This window comes from Dendrobates tinctorius, unplaced genomic scaffold (genome assembly GCF_039654945.1).
Source record: "Dendrobates tinctorius isolate UK_male_01 unplaced genomic scaffold, ASM3965494v1 ptg000011l, whole genome shotgun sequence".
In the NCBI taxonomy this organism is placed as follows: Eukaryota; Metazoa; Chordata; class Amphibia; order Anura; family Dendrobatidae; genus Dendrobates; species Dendrobates tinctorius.
Window position 1 is genome coordinate 86,338,087 of NW_027361679.1, and position 12,143 is coordinate 86,350,229.

The following is a 12,143-nucleotide window of genomic DNA, read 5'->3' on the forward strand; positions in this document are numbered from 1 at the left end:
CCCCACCACGATCCCAGTCCTCTCTCCACACTCCCAGTGTCGAAGTGTCCCGCAGCCCCTCCAGCAGTATTTCCACCCCACACTACACAAATTTACAAAAATGTGTTTTTTTAAATAAATGACCAATTTTATGGTTTCAAAGGTTTATTAAAAAAATTTATTTAAATTTCAAAAAAGTTTTATAAAAAAAATTTTTTTCAATAAAAGTTAAATTATTGTTTTGCACTGGTTGTCTGTCATTTCTTTCTGCGGCGAAATATGGTAAAAAAAGGTTAAATACAGGGTATTTAAAAGGTAAAAAGGTTTTCAAAACCAGGTATATAACTGTAGGTAAAAGGTAAATAAATGTTACCTTTTTGCCACAGTTGTGTTTGTGTTTGAAGCAAAGTATTTCACCAAAAAAGTTGTGTATCTTGTTGGGGATTTCCTAACAATGTACACAACTTTTGTTAAAAGGTGAAATACTTTGCATAAAACACAACCAGGTACACACCTGTGGCCTAAAGGTAAAAATAGTTAAACCAGGACAAGATAGCCAACTTTGGTTGGCAAAGGTACACAAGTTTGGTTAGGGCACAAATCTTTCACACTCTGTCATCCTGCCAGTCTATTCTGCCTTGAGGTGACAAAGTATTGTGCAAAATTGTCCCTCATTACTGAAACCGTCACAGAACTTCTAGTGGTAATGTTCTGGTAATCTTGCAAGGTGGTTACTTCAGAGGTGTCCTCAATGGAAATGGGTTCCTTACAGATAACAAAATTGTGGAGTACCATGCAAGCTTTGATCACCTCATCAACAGTTTCTCTTGAGGTTGATCACAGTCAATAGGACCCGCCATTTGGCTGTCAGAATACCAAAGGTACATTCCACCATTCTTCTTGCTCTTGTGAGGCGGTAATTAAAAATGCGTTTTGTTCTTGACAATCCTCTGCTACCGTACGGTTTCAAAAGGTGTTCTGACAGCTGGAAGGCTTCATCCCCTACACAGACAAATGGCATAGGTGGACCAGATGTTTGCGGCAGCGGTCTAGGGGATGGGAACTGGAAGGTGTTTCCATACAGTTTACGCCCCATGGCAGACAGTTTGAAAACTTGAGAGTCATTTGAGCTGCCATAGGCCCCAATATCAACAGCAATAAATTTGTATTCCGTGTCAGCGATGGCCATGAGGACAATTGAAAAATATTTCTTATAATTGAAATATTCCGATCCCGATCCGGCTGGCTTTACAATGCGGATATGTTTCCCGTCCACAGCGCCCAAGCAGTTCGGAAACTGACATATCCGTAGAAACTTTTCAGAAATTTCAATCCACCTCTCTGTTGTGGGCTCTGGTAAAAACTCTTCAGCTAAGGAGTCCCACAGTGCACGGCATGTGTGCTTCACTATTCCAGATATGGTGGAAATCCCGAGTCTGTACTGGAAATGCAGTGACGAAAGGGATTCTCCAGTTGCAAGAAATCTGTGGGGAATTAAAAAACAATCAATTAGTTTAAAATAAAAGCATTACATACCAAAACTCAGCTATAACACTTGGAGATACTGTACAAACTACCACCAACAAGATTGCAGTGAAAGTGTGCTCTGATGCGAGCATGTCAAATAAATGTGGCTTACCTTAAAGTCACCATCAGACGCTCTGCGGGTGAAACAGAGAAGCGGCAATAGGTGTCCGATTTTCTTATGAGGTGTGCAATGCGCTCCACCAAGTAATCAAAATTCTCCATTTTCATCCGAACATATCCAAAAAATTTCTCCGGGTTTCGTCTAAGGTCCATGCAGAGTGTAGAATAGACCCCACGCGTCATTCTCTTGGCTGTGATGGGGTGGATCCACAAACGTCGTCTACGATGCCTGATGCGCTGCTGTCTCGCTCTCTCCTTCTCCAGAACAATCACCCTCAAACGATTCGCCTGTGCTGTAAAATCCGCCAAATTCTTCAAAATATTTCCAATCACAACATCCATCTTCGCCAGTCACTTACTCTTCTCTCCAACCTGCACTTTCTCCTCTACAACCTGTCAAAGAAGGGCTGTAGGAACACGGTATATATAGTTTTTCAGTAGCCAATCCCGTTCGGAAGGCCACAAGGGGCCTTTTTAAAAACCGGATTCGGCGTAATCCGTCGAAAAACGGATCGAAAACCGGATGAGACGGATCCGGTTTTGGCTGTTATGCGCAAGACGGATCCGGCAGAAAACAGGATCCGTCACATCCGGTTTTACAAAACATTTGCCAGATCCGTCGCTCCGGCACGACGCCGGAACGCGCCTGATGGCGAAAACCTGATGTGTGAAAGTAGCCTTAGGTAATTTTTATGTGATCCAGCAATTGCCTTCCCTCATCTATGGACTTGCATGGTAATCATTTGGATTGTTTACATACCTACAAGTGGCTATTAGACTGATCAGACTTTACTGCTGCAAATTGTCCATATGTTTATACTAAACATTTTATGCATATTATATGGTGATAGAGGGCATTGTTTTGAATGCATATTTTGAAACACTTATTTATATAAACATTTCTTCCTTTGTATACTGCATGTGTTCTCCACCTGCCCACTTTTGTTTCATTTGTGGTTTTTAATTGTTTTTATTGTACACTTGGATCTCTCTTGCTATTGTATGTCATTAAAAGCCTTTTTTCACATGGACATTTTGCTGTTGTGTGCATGTTATCCTGTGTCTCTTTTCTCCCTTTTTTTCAGGTATTCGTAGTGGCCATCACGGGTGTTGAAGGCTGTTTTCCATTAGTCTCCTTCTCGGATTCGGATCAGGTTGTAGGCCCCTCTGATTCAATTTGGTGAAGATCTTGGCCCCTCGGAGATGATCAAACAGCTCTGAAATAAGAGGTAATGGATACCTGTTCTTTACCGTGATCTAGTTTAGGCCCCAGTAATCGATACAGGGCCGCAAGGATCCGTCCTTTTTCTTCACAAAGAAGAATCCTGCTCCTGCCGGTGAAGATGACTTTCAGATAAATCCTCTTGCCAGGTTCTCTTGGATATAGTCCGACATGGCCTGAGTCTCTGCTTGAGAAAGAGGATAAACTCTCCCGCGAGGAGGAACTGTTCCGGTGAGAAGATCAATTGAACAGTCATACGACCTTTGTGGAGGTAGTCTCTCTGCCTCTTTTTTCCCAAAGACATCAGAGAAGGACCAGTAAGAGGACGGTAACCCTGGCAGGGGGTAACTGGTTGGACTGGAGGCAAAACAGGTTGAATCCGGGATAGGCATCGATCCATACAGCAATCTCCCCAACGCAGAACCTCTTCAGTTCTCCAATTTAGAACTGGTTCATGTATCTGAAGCCATGGTACGCCTAAAAGCAAGGGATGAGACAAACCGGGGTACACATAAAAATGGATTCTTTCAGAATGCGTTAGACCTACCCGAAGTTTCATAGGCTAAGTCTGAAACTGGACGGGCTCAGTCAGTGGTTTGCCATCTACGACAGACAACCGTAACGGACCAGGAAAACACTGGACTGGAAAGAGGTAACGATCCACATCCCCCTGCTGGATGAAGTTCCCTGCGGCTCCAGAATTTTATTGCTCCGAAGGACACAGAGACTGATGAAGAGGAACGTTCCCTACCTAGGGTGGCCTCTCCAACCAAACCTAGGCACTGGAATTTTCTGACCTCTTAGGACAGGTACGAATCAGGTGTTCAAGACAACCACAGTAGAGGCAACTTCCCTCTTTGCGAAGCGCCTCCTGGCGGCAACTGGCCAAACTTACGCGATCAAGCTCCATGGCTTCAGGGGAGGAAGACAAGGTAGCCGACTTAGGTGAAGTAGAGCCCAGGTGGTAGGACCTTTTTTCTCGTTTGATCTCCTTGGAACGTTCCTGAAATCATAGATCTATTCGGGTTGCAAGGAATATCAGATCATCCAAGGTTGTAGGCCTGTCCCATCCCACCAGCTCATCCTTGATTCTTCCCGACAAACCCTCCCAGAAGGTAGCCAGCAAGGACTCGTTATTTCAGGATAACTCAGACAAGAGAGTGCGGAACCGAACAGCATACCGAGCCACCGTGAGCGTTCCTTGACATAGGCGGAGCAGAGCTGAAGCTATCGACGTGACATGACCAGGTTCATCGAAGGTCCTGCAAAATGCTTCTACGAAAGACTGAAGATCATTAACCAGAGGGTTCCACTTCTCCCATAGAGGGTTCAGCCAGGCGAGGGCCTCACCGGCTAGGTGGGACATGATGAAGCCCACCTTGGCTCATTCGGAAGCAAACATATGCCCCAGGATTTCGAAGTGCAGTGTGCACTGATTGATGAAACCCCGTATACACAGTAAATGGAGGGCACCACCAGAAAAATTTATATTTATATGTAAGAGCAAGAGGTCTCACCAGGGTATGCAAGTAGACATGTAATAGAGCAAGAAAAAGTCAAACCCATAAAAGGGAGCACCACAATTGCATAAGAAAAAAAAAAATATATATATACAGTCATATGTTAAAGTTTGGGCACCCCTATTAATGTTAACCTTTTTTCTTTATAACAATTTTGGTTTTTGCAATAGGTATTTCAGTTTCATATATCTAATAACTGATGGACTCAGTTATATTTCTGGATTCAAATGAGGTTTATTGTACTAACAGAAAATGTGCAATCTGCATTTAAACAAAATTTCACTGGTGCAAAAGTATGGGCACCCTTATCATTTTCTTGATTTGAACACTCCTAACTACTTTTTACTGACTTCCTGAAGCACTAAATTGGTTTTGTAACCTCATTGAGCTTTGATCTTCATAGCCAGGTGTATCAAATCATGAGAAAAGGTATTTAAAGTGGCCACTTGCAAGTAGTTCTCCTATTTGATTCTCCTATGAAGAGTGGCATCATGGGCTCCTCAAAACAACTCTCAAATGATCTGAAAACAAAGATTATTCAACATAGCTTTTCAGGGGAAGGATACAAAAAGTTGTCTCAGAGATTTAACCTGTCAGTTTCCACTGTGAGGAACATAGTAAGGAAATGGAAGAACACAGGTACAGTTCTTGTTAAGCCCAGAAGTGGCAGGCCAAGAAAAATATCAGAAAGGCAGAGAAGAAAAATGGTGAGAACAGTCAAGGACAATCCACAGACCACCTCCAAAGACCTGCAGCATCATCTTGCTGCAGATGGTGTCACTGTGCATCGGTCAACAATACAGTGCACTTTGCACAAGGAGAAGCTGTATCGGAGAGTGATGCGAAAGAAGCCGTTTGTGCAAGCACGCCACAAACAGAGTCGCCTGAGGTATGCAAAAGCACATTTGGACAAGCCAGTTACATTTTGGAAGAAGGTCCTGTGGACTGATGAAACAAAGAATGAGTTGTTTGGTCATACAAAAAGGCGTTATGCATGCGCTGTATTGTTGACCGATGCACAGTGACACCATCTGCAGCAAGATGATGCTGCAGGTCTTTGGAGGTGGTCTGTGGATTGTCCTTGACTGTTCTCACCATTCTTCTTCTCTGCCTTTCTGATATTTTTCTTGGCCTGCCACTTCTGGGCTTAACAAGAACTGTACCTGTGTTCTTCCATTTCCTTACTATGTTCCTCACAGTGGAAACTGACAGGTTAAATCTCTGAGACAACTTTTTGTATCCTTCCCCTGAAAAGCTATGTTGAATAATCTTTGTTTTCAGATCATTTGAGAGTTGTTTTGAGGAGCCCATGATGCCACTCTTCATAGGAGAATCAAATAGGAGAACTACTTGCAAGTGGCCACCTTAAATACCTTTTCTCATGATTTGATACACCTGGCTATGAAGTTCAAAGCTCAATGAGGTTACAAAACCAATTTAGTGCTTCAGGAAGTCAGTAAAAAGTAGTTAGGAGTGTTCAAATCAAGAAAATGATAAGGGTGCCCATACTTTTGCACCGGTCAAATTTTGTTTAAATGCAGATTGCACATTTTCTGTTAGTACAATAAACTTCATTTGAATCCAGAAATATAACTGAGTCCATCAGTTATTAGATATATAAAACTGAAATAGCTGTTGCAAAAACCAAAATTGTTATAAAGAAAAAAGGTTAACATTAATAGGGGTGCCCAAACTTTTACATATGACTGTATATATATATATATATATATATATATATATACCAAACATATGTGTAATACAAAATTTGAATTGTTATTATTCACCAAAAAAATACATACAGAGACAGAACAAAGCACATATAGTATAAAAACAATTAAAATTGCATCTGTGTGCAAAGGAGACTCAAGACCAAATGCCACACCTCAGTATAAAGGCAATGGCAAACCACAGCACGAATGTAACGAATGGAAGCGGAGGCACAGTTGATGAAGTTCACATTTGTTTTTTATTTTTTGAGTGGAATCTCGAGACCTCAGTCCGGGGGGGCTCCAAAGGGGGCATAACTAGTGAGCCCCAGGTATCCGTAGTAAGATCCCACGAACAGGACCAGAGTGGAATACCTGGGGGACACAGGTGCTACCTCCAGTTAGACCCCGGACACGAGCCAGCTGTCCCAGCGGGACAAATGGGTAAACAGATAATGCAGATATGGTGGGGCTGACCGGCGGACACTGGGTATATGAGATGAAGCTGGTGAGGATAGTCAGGTTCCGGGTAGACGTAAGAAAGCTGGCTCCAGCAACTTTAGCGTTGTCCACGGGTTCGAATGGCGAGTGGCGGAACGGGATAGCACTTGAGTGTATAGGTACAGATGTCGTCTAGGATAGCCGTACAAGAGGTCACTGATATTCTGTGGAAGCAAACAGTATAAGCAGAGTGTCAAATGGAATGCTATAGCAGCGCAGACAGAGCAGGGACAGAACCGGATTTAACAAGAGTAGATACACGTTGCTCTGGCACTGCCCTCATAGCGGAGTGGCCAGAAATAGTAAGCAGTGCGCTTCCATTGATTAATTGCTATTTTGAAAAAATGTTTGCTGTCCCTTTAAGAGACCAGAGGGAAGTGCGCATCCTATGCATTCTCCCAGGAGGCCTGCTGGCAGCGTGCCAGGAAGTGGGAGGAGAGAGACGCAGCAGCAGGACGCCAAGGGACAGACAAAGAGCGAGGATCCTGACAGGGACCTCGCAGAGGTACAGAGGCAGCATCGGGAGCAAGCACGGGTGAGGGACCAGAACAGGGGGCAGCGCCAGAACCGGGTGCAGGGCCAGAACCAGGACAGCGCTGCAAGTCATATGTGCTAACCAATGAACCACCATGCTGCCCTGCCTCTTCCACCTATACCGGTACGTCCACCACCTCCTCCTCCACTTGGACCTGTTCCACCTGGTTCAAGTTTTAGTTTTTATTTCTGCTTTGCTTAGCGTAAGGACAGGATGTATCTATAGTGAGGGACAGTATTAGGTTTTGCTTGTGTTCATTTTTTTAAAAAAATCTCTATGTGTACTCTGCTCCCATGTCTGTGATAATACTGTGTGTAACCAAAAGTTTTTATAATACTCAACTGTCTCGGTTGGAATGATGTGCATCTAAACATATTTTTCTACTCTTATGCAACCATGTCTGTGATAGCGCTGTGCCAAAAGCAGCTGTGTGTTCTTTAACCTCTTTCCGACATCAGGTGTAATAGTACGCCGATGTCGGACTCCCTCCCTTTGATGTGCGCTCTGGCGCTGAGACCACATCTTTCCTTGGACATGTCAGCTGTTTTGAACAGCTGACATGTGCCTGGAATAGCCGCAGGCGAATCGCTATCCACCCGCGGCTATTAACCTGTTAAATGTCAGAGTTTGACCGCGGCATTTAACTCGCGCTTCAGGCCATCGGGACGGAAATTTGCCCACCGGTGACCCCCATCACGTGATCGCAGGTCACCGGTTCATTGGCATGAAAACCAGAAGTCTCCTGGAGATCTCTATGGTTGTCAGTGCTGACTTGCTGTGAGCGGCACCCAGTGGTCGGCACTCATAGCAAGTGAGTAATTCTGCTATATAGAGGCAATCTGATTATCGCCTCTATGTAGCAGAGCTGATCGGATTATGGCAGCCTCTAGTCACTCATGCAGACTATTGAAGCATGCCGAAAGTTAAAAAAAAAAAAAAAGTTTTCAAAAATATAAAAAAAGCAAAAAAAAGTTCAAATCACCCCCCTTTTGCCCCATTCAAAAAAAACAATAAAAAACAAACATACACATATTTGCAATAGACGCGTTCAGAATCGCCCACTCTATCAATAAAAAAGGATTAACCTGATCACTAAATGGAGTAGCGAGAAAAAAGTCAAAACGCCAAAATTACATTATTTTGGTCGCTGTAACATTGCATTAAAATGCAATAACGGGCGATCAAAAGATTGTATCTGCACCAAAATTGTAGCATTAAAAATGTCAGCTCGACACGCAAAAAATAAGCCCTCACCCAACCCGAGATCACGAAAAATGGGGATACTACGGGTATCGGAATTTGGTGCATTTTTTTTTTTTTTTCAACAAAGTTTGGAATTTTTTTCACCACTTTCACCTAGTAAAAAATCCAAACAAAAAACAAGTGTGGGATTGCACTTTTTTGCAATTTCGCCGCACTTGGAATTTTTTCCTGTTTTCTAGTACACGACATGGTAAAAGTACAACTCATCCCGCGAAAAACAAGCCCTCACACGTCCATATTGATGGAAAAATTTAAAAAGTTATGGCTCTGAGGAGAAGGGTGGCAAAAAACAAAAACACAAAACCGAAAAAAAGCTCTGGTCATGAAGGGGTTATTCATATCTGTGGGAGTACTTTGCCAAAAGTATGTGTGTATTCTTTAACCCATATCAATGGAAGCACTATGCCTTTAAGCCACTCTGCGTGCTCTCCAACCCTGCCTGTGGGGGTACTGTGGTCCATTGTGTGGGAGTGACATTTTTAATCAACTTTCTAAGGGAAATAAAACAACATCAGTAGGTGCAGTGAAATTTGTTATCAGCTTCTGTAGGATCTATGTGGAAACATGCTCTGTGAGTGAAATTTGTTATTAGCTTCTGTGGGGGTACTATGGCCAAAAGCATCTGTGTACTCTGTAGCTTTGTCTGTATGAGTAGTTTGCCTAAAAGATAGTTACTCTACCTTTGCGGCCAGCCTAATTCTCAATGAAGGATTCAACTACTCATTCCCATTACAGAGCCTCCATATTGTCATGGATGGCTATTTTGTATCACAATAGCAACTGCTGTCTGAGTTGAAAAGTGGTTAATTTGCTTGACTGCTGCCTTTCTTGGATGTGGTACACGTTTCTCGGATGGCCTTTGCGAAATAGAACCCTGATTCTCCATTACCCATGTGTACTCTGCAACCCTGCCTGTGGGCGGTTTGAGATTGTATGGCTGACAGTACCTCCAGGTCTTTCACTTTGTGTTCCACTGGGTCCCCTTTTAATCATGGCCCCCAATTCGAACGAACAAGAAAACAGAAACAGAGTACAATTCCAGAAGTGAGTGTGCATGAAAATAAGAGAGGAACAGCAAATCGGTAGAAAAAGCAATTGCACAACTGTGAAAACATATATAATAGAAATAAAGCTAAAATGCCGAAGTGCATAATAAGTAACAAAATCCAGTGAATGAATATATTGATGCAAAGTATAACAAACTTGCTGGTAATCCTAAAACAAGCACATGTATGAAAACTTCATAAAAAGGTTAGAAGCAAGATATGTGAGACTGCAGATGTGCAGACAAGGTCCCCGACGCACGTTTCGCTTTTGTTTCTTTTGGGGGGCGTGTGTCACTGTGTTATAACTTTGTTATACTTTGTTGCCAGTAACTTTGTTAGTCTTTGCTGTATTTGCGTCTTTTTGGGTCTTTCTCTACCCTCTTTATTTGCATTTGCGTTCTATCACAGTGCATATTCTCAATGCTTTTTCAACCTCATATGATTCTGTTTGCATATGCCACATTTTGCACATATACAAACTGCTAAATATTAAGTATATGTGTCTCATATATATTCAATCACTGGATTCTGTAACTTATTAGGCACTTTATTTCTGTTATATTGAACGTGCACACAGCATATGGTCAATTTATTTTTTTATTTTGCCCATCTTCATTCTTCCATGTTTTCTTAGCCGTGCAATAGCTTTTTATACCAATTTTCTGTTCCTTTCTTATTTTCATGCACACTCACTTTCCGACTCAGATGGTGCTTCTGAAGTTCTGATCATTATTTTGAATATTTATTGACTTGCCCACTAGATGGCTCCATTGCATTACAGCGACCTTTGTGATTCAGAATGTACTCTTTTTTTCCCCCCATAATTTATGTTTAATATTTGCATTTGCCTATGATAAGTATACTTCTATGACTGTTTCTGCCCAGGATTTACTCTTCCCTTATTCTCCCCTTCTTACTGTTAATGTTATTGCTTTTTAATTGTTAAATAAAGTGTCATTAATTTTATTATTTGGGTTTGTTTTGCTTACCTCTTTTTGGTTATTATCACTTGTTGGAGGTATCCCCACTTATTGATTGCTTTCATATATGTATTTACTAAAGATAAAAGTTTGGCTCTGTGGGTGAAATTTGTAAGCTGCTTCTTTAGGGGTGAAATTTTTAGCTGGAATGCCGGTAGCAAGCCTCAATGCGGACCCGCAGCTCAATCCAAGATCATACTAAGAGCTTTTCATTGGCTTCATTTGTAACATATGCTAATAGAGCAGACATTTTGGAGCTGTGGGGGTACTGTACCCCATTGTCTGGGTGTGAAAGTTTTAATCAGCTTTCTCAGGGAAATGTGAAAATATGCTCTGTTGGTGAAACTTTTTAACAGCTTCTGTGGAATCAATGTGGAAACATGATCTGTGGCAAAATGTATCAGGTTTTGTGGGGGAAATTTGGAAACGTGCTCTGTAGGTGACATTTTTAACTAGACTGGTGGTTGCAAGCCTCAGTCTCTGTGAAGGAACTCTTAATATTTTATTGTCATTAATTACTTTTATACCAGCATCCCACTATTCAAGTCTCTCTGCACAAGCTACCGCAGCTTGCGGCATGGTCCGCAAAAATCAGAGAGGCCTCACTAGGATGCTAATTGGGCAGCTGCTCAAAAAGGGTGAGAGCAGAGCCCAAGTAGCAACAACATGCTGGTGGTCAAGTACAAGGACAAGAAGGATGTCCTTTTCTTGATCACCATAGGTGGTGATGGCAGCAACCCCAGCACTGTATGAGAAACCTCTACACAGGTCCAAACACCATACTGTGTACTGTGGTACAATAAGAACATGGGGGAGGATTTTCTCTCTCTGATCAAGTCCTCCAGCCGTACAGTGCCATGAGAAAAGCCAAGGTGTGGTTCAAGAAGCTGGCTGTGTACATTGTACAGATGGCAGTTGTTTTGCCAAGCACTTAAAGGGGTCGGTTACGGCTTTAAATAAGGCAATTCATTTTATTCCAATAATTAAATGATTACAGAAAATAGGAAATAGTGTAATATTGCATACACTTTTACATAATATAAATCACAAAGGTAAAGTACTTACATTGCACACTACATAAGAAAGACTTCACCAGGAATAGCAACATCTTCTGTCCAGAAACATCAACCGTGAGAAGCAGAATGACGAAGACAGAGAAATTCTTGGGACATCCACACTGTAGACCCACGGGCATCCCCTCAGTCCACAAGTTAACAGGCTTCTGTCTTTGCTGAAATCTTACCCAGCTTATGTATTGTTTAGAAACAAATGCTTGCGCAGCCAAGTGTTACACAAACTCTATCAAATTCTATTTGTCCAATACAGTATATCTCTTCTGAATGGCCAGCTCTTCAAATGTCAATCTACACTGGACAAATACATCCCCGGATATGACTTGCCAAAAACTCTCCTGGTACCGGATGTTCTACCAAACTATAAACATGACATTTCTCTCCAAGCATTAATAGCGAAACTATCCAGTAACTATAAACATACTCTTTTGCACTCGAGATACTGTAAACATATGATTTCATGCTAAACATTGATAAAAGAACTATGTAGTAGTTGGATGAATACTATAAACATGCACGTTCTCATTATACAGTGCCTTGCAAAAGTATTCGGGCCCCCTGGAACTTTTCAACCTTTTCCCACATATCATGCCTTAAACATAATGATGCCAAATGTAAATTTTTGGTGAAGAATCAACAAGTGGAACACAATTGTGAAGTTGAACGAAATT